Below are 8,911 nucleotides of genomic sequence, written 5' to 3' on the forward strand. Positions count from 1 at the left end.
GAAACATTAACATCGAAACAGTATTTCTTGGCTGACCAGAATGGAGAATTTAATGAATACTGCTAACAGCATGATTTGTGATCTGATTTGTTATGAATGAAACGCAGCATGCTGCTCTATCTTAAGCCAAGTCCATTTGGACATTTCCTTTGAACACGTTTATATGAGGCCCATTCATTACTATATATTTGATTCTGTGACTGAACACTTGGAAGCTTATGCTGGAGAGTATGTATGCCCATAGTCTTCAGGGACACCCTTTCCTCACTCAGTGGCACACGGCTCATTTATTACACCATCTAAAATCGCATCTCTTAAAAGTATGTAAGACAATAATGCCATGGCTTCATTTGCAGCATGAGTAAGTTCTGGAAAAAGAAAATATAGAGAATAGCATTGTATAGCAAATGCATCGGTTACATGTGGTCTACCAGGAATTTGTATTCATTTTTTTAAAGTTCTATTCTTCCGTTCCACTCCTGCAGAGTGTAGGCAAATATTGGTTTACCACAAATATTCAAAATATAACAACAGTACAGCTAAAACTTCTGAAAAGGTCTAGCTTCTCATTTCCACTAAATGTGCTTCATTGAAAGGTGGGTCTCAAAACAATGTACCAGCAGATACAGTGTAGAGATTATTTGTATGTTTGAGAAAGTTGCTATCGTTTTCCATTTCCATGCCTGAAATGGTACCAAAACTTTTCTCCACTCCCCTTTTTCTTATTTTTGCTTGCAGTGATAAGCAAGCACACTTTTCTTCTTTCTTTCCATTCAGCAGAAATGATTGTGCAGAGAAAACAATACTTTCTGCCTCACAGAAAGCAAATGGTCATTAAAGGCTAACCAAATATAATCAGGATACCCTTGTATCTCTTCTCTATGTAACCAAACCTCAAACAAAACAGTATTCCTTATCCATGTAAAACAAGCCTATAGGAAGAGAAGGGGAGCAATTATAGTCTGTTTAAAAAAATGTATAAGGAGAATAGTATGAGGATCGGATATCCTTCAGCAATACTCTTGGCAACTCATAAGGAGAGGAAGGCAAGCTGGCACAGGATAAATGATTGAAAATGATGCCCGTGGCCTTCTGCAAAAGCTGATTACAGGTCTGATGACTGATGGCTTACCATTAGCACAGGCAAAATAAATAATGTGCAGGAACTGTACAAGGTAAACCAAGAAAAGCTCTCCTAGTTCATGTGAAACATTTCAACATGATTCAGATAACACAGTATCCAAGATTTTGATTTTGGTAAATAAATATGGATCAGTCAGTTCAGCAATACCCCTTTGAACCACACTTTAATTTGGCCCCAAAAGCAGAGATTAGCCTTGCCTGCTCACTGCCACCCTTTGCAAGTTGCCTTCTGATTTATCTTTCAGTGACGTTGGATGTCTTCAGTGTCAGTTTTGCAGATTGATTACAGAAGTCATCTTCTGCACAGCTACAGAGGGACCTTAGAAACTTTTAAAAAGAACATAACACAGCAGGAGACAATTGTTCTGCTGGAATTGCTTCTGACTAATTGGAGAAGATTTTCATTAATGGATTAACAAGCTCGGCAAGGAGTTGCCTGAGGTCCTGATTACCTTTGTGCCAGATGGGCTGTTCCCAAATTGTGTGCCATGGTGTCCCAGGGCATCGCAGCAAATTCACAGGGGCACCGTGATATTTGTGGACATTTTTCTGGAAGTTCCGGCTGCATCTCTAAGGCTGCAACCCTATACGCACTTTCCTGGGAGTAAGCTCCATTGAATAAAGTGGGACTTACTTCTGAGTAAACATGCATAGGATTGTGCTCTGAGTGACAGAACTGTAGGGTGCCATGAAAGAATTACTCTGACACTAAGGGCACCATGAACAGAATCCGTTTGGGAACCTTTGGTTTAGGATATGAAGGACATCACATGGATGTTACATCAGTGCAGAAGTGACAGCAGCATAGGATTGCAGCATTAGATTGCACATTGCTGCACACTGGGCTAGGTTTTGCCATTATTAATTTTATTGTGAGGGGTATGAGGAGAATCTTGGGCTATAGGGGAGGTGCTACAACCTCTTCCCCAACTTCCCCATTCTCATCATCCCGTTTCAAGAGGTCTCATTCTTGCGTTGTCACTGGGATGGGGTTAGAGATGAGAGGCTCTCTTGCCTTGCCCAGAAAGATGATCTTGGAATAGTCATGAGGAGGGGGGTTCCATGCCCACCTGCTTCTTCCTCTATAGGGCTGGGCTGATGTGCTTCCTGAACCTTGCTAACCAGCTCCCCTAAGAAGGCTTTGTTGGCTCCCACTCTCTACCTCACCTCAGCGTGTCCACCACATCCTCAGTCAGGGCAAGACCTTTATGTCCTGTTTCTGTGTGGGCTGGACTAAATTCTAAAAGGAGGCGTTTTTGTTCTGATAGTATTTCTTTCAAGGAAGGCAGCAAGATGACACATTCAAAATTCTTAAACTATTTCAGAGACCAACACCCAATCCTATCCTCCACCATTTTCTGCCATGCAGCCATGCTTGCTTACTTATTTACTTATTTCCCAGTAGATCGCCTGATTGCCTATGGGTCTCCTCAGACCCCCCACCAGCTATTTTGCTGGAGTAAGTCCAAAGAGCGGAAGGGGGAAGGGCAGGATTGAAAATCAAGAATAGCTTCCAGTGTGCGCCTTTGCTGCCAAGATCCACCTTCTCCAACCTGCTGCCCACCCTCTGCCATCTCCCCTCCCCACCTCAAATGGGGTATGCTTTGGTGGTGTGATGCTTTGTGTGGTTTGGTGGTGTGATGTTTGCACCATTGCAGGGCCATTTACAACAGCAGATCAATATATCCCTTGTCATAAATGGTCCACTAAAAAATTATATAATGATTTCTACCACACACACACACACACACACACACACACACACACACACACACACACACAAAATAACTCTGAATCCTGTATATTAGCCATTGGCAGAATACTTACATTAAATGGAAACCTGAAATTCCATTCACAGTCTCCAAAGAGGCTAAATGATTTTTTTTCAACCTGCAAATTGTTGAAGGAGGATGTTGCTGCAGTTCACAGAAAGAGCAAACTCATTCCTAGTTGGTTTTCCAAACTGCCAAATGCCTGCTCATCAAAAGGGAAATCATACTTGTCTTTCCTGTATCATCTTCCCTTTCTTCACTGTGCAAGTGGAAGCAAATCGATTGACTTCCAGCGGCTGTGACAGTGAAGCATCTGAAATTGGCCTAAGCTACTTTCTTTGCCTGTAGAATAGCACATAATGGCCTTCAGTTCATCTAGATGTTCTTTTAAAACTATTGTCCTGTCCTGTTGAAGAGTTCATTGTAGGTGGATTATCTGCCCCAAGGAGTAATTGTTTTTCAATAATCTTATTTCGGTATGTTTTCTAATGCTCGTGCATGGCCTTGAATGCACCAGAGAGCTTAACGTGTGTGAAGATGTATGCAGCTTATGGGCAGAGTTGAGGATCCTGTTGAAAGCTTGAAGTTACTGAAGATATGAGAGAGGAGGTGCTGGCTGCATCCTAAGGAGGTGCCTTTCTTGCTGGGCTATATCCCCCATGCTGCTGTTTTCCCTGATAAATCAAGCAAGCAGTGAACCCTAGTGCTGTTGATATGTGAACACAGAGAAATGGCCATGGGTCCATCTAGTTGCTACTACAAAGAGCTGAACTACAAATAGGGGCTTTCCCTTTCAATCTCATGTCTGCCATAAACTCACTAGGACCACAGTCCTAACCACACTTTCCTGAGAGTAAGCCCCATTGAACAAAATAGGACTTACTTCTGAGTAGACCTGGTTAGGATAGTGCCCTTAGCGATTTTAGACAAGCAACTCCCCTGCAGCCTCAGTTGCAATATGAAGATCATACTTCCTTACCTTATGTGGTTGTTGTAAGGATTCCTTCAAGACAATACTTGTGAAGTTCTTTGCAAACTCAAAAAGTGCTATCCAAAAGCTAAGTAAGTTCAGTAGTGCCTATTCCTTCCTAGCTCTGCTTGGAAATATATGACATGGAGCCAGGGCAGGACTTTTTTGCAGGAAAACCATGTGCTCTGCCATGGAACTGCAGTCCTTTCCCCAAGGATAAACACACAGACAGAGATGTGCATGTTACAGCATAATCCTAGGCAAGTCTGCTTGGAAGTAAGTCCCATTTACACTTCAATAGGGACTTATTACCAGGGAAGTGTATATCGGATGACATCCTTACAACCCAATCCTATCCTTTCTTCCACTTGGGAAATGCGTGTTCCACTGGCAAAATGAGAAGATGCCAGGAGAAGTGAATTCTAATGGCTGCCAGGCACATATGTGGGCTGGCGGAGAAGCCACCGTCTGCCAGTGCTGGTTAGTTGGCAGTCGGGGCAGGCAATGGGTGAAACGGGGTGGGAAGGGGGAGGAATGGGCAGAGTGTCTGGGAGGGGAAGGAGAGGGCAGGAGACAAAATGGGGTGACAGGCATGGTTATTACCAGCACTCCTGTGTGTCAGTATCTTATGCTACTTCTCAATCCTGTGCTCCCCTTTTTTTTTACACTAGCAAAATAGTTGGTGCAGAACTGAGGAGATCCATCGTGTAAGAGGAGGCCTTCTGCCGGGTGCGAGCAAATGTTCCTTTACTCTGAGGAGACCTCCGTGACTGCTCCCCTCACCGTAAGATGCAGCTCGCATTTCTGCATCAGTGGGGTGGGGAAGTTTTGATAGGATTGGCCTGTAAATGAGGAAGCATGCTCAACCAAAAGGCTTCCAGTCATTATGACTAAAACCCATTGTAGTGAAAAGCATATCAATTTAGATATGGACCAAATAGGACTTTTAAACGACACATAGAATCCCTGAACTAGACATATCTTTGTATTGTGCACACTGGTTGACTGTTGTAGCGCGATATAATACGTTTTATGCAAACTAGTCTGTAATAGCAGGGTTTGTGAATTAACTTAAGGCAGCAGTTCTCAAACTCTCCAGGAGTTTGAGCCCTGCTGTAATTTCTTGCAGGGAAGGGGGGAATAAAGCAAAGCGACTGCCTGGATCGCACCACTTTCTAGGGGCGCAGGGCTTTCCTGCACTCATCAGAGGCCGCACCAGTTTCCGCAGGGCTCCCCAAAGTGTGCAAACTGTTGAAATAACAATCATGAGCCACTTCTGGTTTTGCGACTAAAAACCAGAAGTTGGTTGTGATTTGTTATTTTGACAGTTTGCGCACTTTGGGGAGCCCTGTGGAGGCTTGTATGGGGCTCCCCACACCCCTGGGAGTCTGCTGCAGCCTCTGGTGAGTGCAGGTAAGCCCCTGCCCCCCTTGAAAGTGGTGCGATCCAGATGATCGCTTCGCTCCATTCCCCCTTCGCTGCCCCTTAAGGGGGCAGAGGCCAGGGCCCCCAGGCTGGGGCATCGTGATGCCCTAGTTTGAGAACCATTGACTGAGAGTATTCTGCTTCCAAAGGATAGACCACATGACTCTAGTGTTATTTCTGTCTCATGCTTCTGTTATTAGTTTACTACGCCCAAGCTGGTACACTTTCCCCAAACTCATTGTTCTAAGGAAATACATCAGAAGACATTGCCTATTTCTTTAATGACTGCTTCTGCATCCAGTGGCACGCACTGTATTATGTTCTTGCAAAATAATACGGAGACTAATAGTTAATACAACACAAAAGGTCAAATAGTTTGAAATATAGTTGACCTTTTGTATTTTTTTAATGACACACACCTGCTTTTGAAGGATCAAGCTATTTCCCAATGCATGTGTTTCTGAAGTTGTTCTTGGATTGCCTAGGAGCCACGAACTCAATTTGCCAGAAGTCTCATGGGACAGTCCTTGAAGCAAATGCACACTGGTTGGGTTTATTAAAACTATACTTTAGTCATAGGTTAATATACTGGGGGAGGGGGAGAATGTATTAAAACACACTCATATAATTTCAAAGCAACATGAAGATATAAGGCTATTTATATTTGGATGGTACCATTTTACAAAGCAGCCATAGCCAGATATGTTAATTCAGTCTCTGAATGTGTATATAATGTTAGTAAGAATCCATGGGATATTTTAGGAGGAGGGGGTTATTTAGGCAGTATGGATTCAACTCCATATCAGTCATGAATTTCCTTTCACTCTCAGTTCCTTGGCCTTGGTGATCTTGGGGAAGGTATTCCCTTTCACCCTCAGTTCTCCAACTGCCAAATGAAAATATGAAATCTCTCTTGCGCCAGTGGTAGTCCTGGCCCTGGTACCGCCCAGGGCTGGGACCCCAGCCTGCTTCCCCCCTGCCAGACTGCCACTCCCTGCCTCTCCTCTGGAGGCCCAGGGAGGCAGCACACACCCTCCCTGACTCTGAATGCCTTGTAAAGGCCTCGGACGGCCAAAGAACATCACTTCTGGTTTCACGAAGGAAACTGGAAGTGACATTTTCATGCCTTTAGAAGACATTCTGAGGGCCAGGGAAGCTGCCCCAGCCCTCAGAAAGCCTTCTAAGAGCTTAAAAAGTCACTTCTGGTTTTCACTGTGAAACCAGAAGTGATTTTTTCGGGACCCTCCAAGGACTTTACTGCTTCTCCGGCCCTCAGAACACCTCTGGGCTAAAGGCCCTGAGTGGCACGAGGGGAAGCACTGGGGGGGGTGGTAGATGGTGGGACACACCGCCCCTCCAAGCCTGGCGCCCGGTGCATTTGTATTGCCCCCCCAGGTACGCCACTATCTTGCGCAAGTTTGTTGTACAGATGAAGTATTAAATGAAAGCACATTAAGTAAAATATAGCTACTGTGCTTTTGTCCCAGTCCAAGCAAAATCACATAAGAACATTAGAAAAGCCCTGCTGGATTAGGCCCAGGGCCCATCTCGTCCAGCTTCCTGTATTTCACAGCAGCTCACCAGATGCCTCAGGGAGAATACAAGATTACTTGCATCTCGCTGCCACTCCCCTTATCTGGCATTCTATTTACCCTCAAAACCCCTAACAAAGACACCAGACTGCACCTTGGGTTTAACTTGGGCCACTTATTTAACATGTGACCAATTTTTAAAACATGAAACCTACTGAACACACCGTCCCTCCCTTGCAAGTAGGCAAAAAAAAAACAAAAACTGTCATCAATGGCCAATTCGGATGGCAGAAAAAAAATTCCTAGCTGGCCCTCGTGATGAGCGACCAGCTAATCTCAGACTGTACATACCCATCATGTACATGCCTTGAACTGAGGAACTGCCTCTTGCTTGATACCCAGGAGCTGCCTTGAACTGAGTCAAACCATTTATCTACCAGCTCAGTATTGTCAATGCAGATTGACAGTGGCTCTCCTGGGTTCCAGGCAGCAATTTTTCTCTGCCCGACCTGGAGATAGTATATTCAACCTGGAACTTTCTGCATGCAAAGCAGATGTTCTTTTACTAACAATCCTATCCTATTGGGCCCTGCTGCCAGTGGAATGCTGCAAAGCACCTGTAAAGCACTCTCTGGAAGCACACAGAGTAGCGCCTGTGGGACGGCTGGAGCCTTCTTATGCATGTCGGGGGTTTGCTGTAGCAGATAAGCAAGCATAGGAGGGGGTCAGAGAGGGAAGAATGGAGGCAGAGGGGGGCAAAAATGGGTGGGGAGGGGCGGAACGGGGTGGGGAGGTTTCAATAGGTGGTGGATCCATTGGCAATGGTGCATGCCAGATCCTTGCTTCAGCCAAACAAAACAAGAAATTACTTTGGAACAATGTCACTTTGCAGTTTCCAATAATATTATTCACTTGATTTGAACTGGGCAATGGGAGATGGTTGCTGGAATGGAGGATAGAAGGCTGCGACCCTGTTTTGTGCCTTCCCTGAAAATTCATTTCCTTTTACCTATACTCAGTAAACATGCAAGAGGCAATTGTCCCTGAGGAGCTTATGGTCTAAAAGTAATTATGGTGCTGTACTGAATACAGTCTAGCAGAAAGATATTCTCATATACTTGCCCTTTAAGTATGTAAATAGCCACATCCTCCTCCTGTGTAGCAATTTACTAGGAGGTTAACTTGTCAACATGTACTGCATAGTGATTACCTGATATTTATGCCCTGTAGCCGTCAAGAGAAAGAGTGAGAGAGCGAGAGAGGAAATAGCTCCCACTAGCAGTACTGCATGCATCACAGAATATATCATTTCATGTGTAACAAAGATGAAGTTAAGCGCTCTAAGATCTAGCACAACTGCAGGCTTGGCAAAGGGCAGTTAAGCACTCCTGCAAATTCCCCCAAATCTTGCAACCAGAGGATGACATTGCATACAATTCTTTTGATTGCCAGTGCACCCCCACCAATAAACATATGAGACAACTTTCCTGGAATATGAATTGGGCTACTATACTGAAAAGTCAATCACGTCCTTGAGCAATCCTGCCGTGGGCCCAGCCTCATAACTCCTCCCACCTTTAGTGCAGGCATCTAGCCTAGAGGACACAGAAAACCACTGTATATTCCCAATTTGGGCATTCCCACCCTGACATAATGCTGCAGCCCATGAGTTGACAAGCTTCTCTATTCCATACCAATCTTCTCTGGTTGGTTGGCAACCTTCAGTCTCGAAAGACTGTGGTATAAGGCTACAGCACCCGCTATTCCCAGGCGGTCTCCCATCCAAGTACTAACCAGGCCTGACCCTGCTTAGCTTCCGAGATCAGGTGAGATCAGGCATGTGCAGGGTAACAGTTGCTGTCTATTCCAACCCAAAAGGGACAAAGAAGCTAAACTGTACCACCTCCCCTGTGCTGGGAAGCCTTTGAGGTCAACTTTGCAATCCAAGCCTGAGGGCTCACCAGCCAGCCTCCCTGGGACAGACAACCTCAATGGATTAGTACTGACTTAGGGCCCAATCCTATCCAAATTTCCAGCGCCGGTGCAGTGGCAGTGCAACCCTGAGGCAA

General features: G+C 45.0%; 1 pseudogene; it reads right to left on the reverse strand.

The window, feature by feature from the left end:
* Positions 1-8,587: 8,587 nt before the first annotated feature.
* On the reverse strand, positions 8,588-8,704 carry LOC136646440 (5S ribosomal RNA; annotated as a pseudogene).
* Positions 8,705-8,911: the final 207 nt, after the last annotated feature.

The sequence above is a fragment of the Tiliqua scincoides genome, chromosome 3, assembly GCF_035046505.1.
Source record: "Tiliqua scincoides isolate rTilSci1 chromosome 3, rTilSci1.hap2, whole genome shotgun sequence".
NCBI classification, from domain to species: Eukaryota; Metazoa; Chordata; class Lepidosauria; order Squamata; family Scincidae; genus Tiliqua; species Tiliqua scincoides.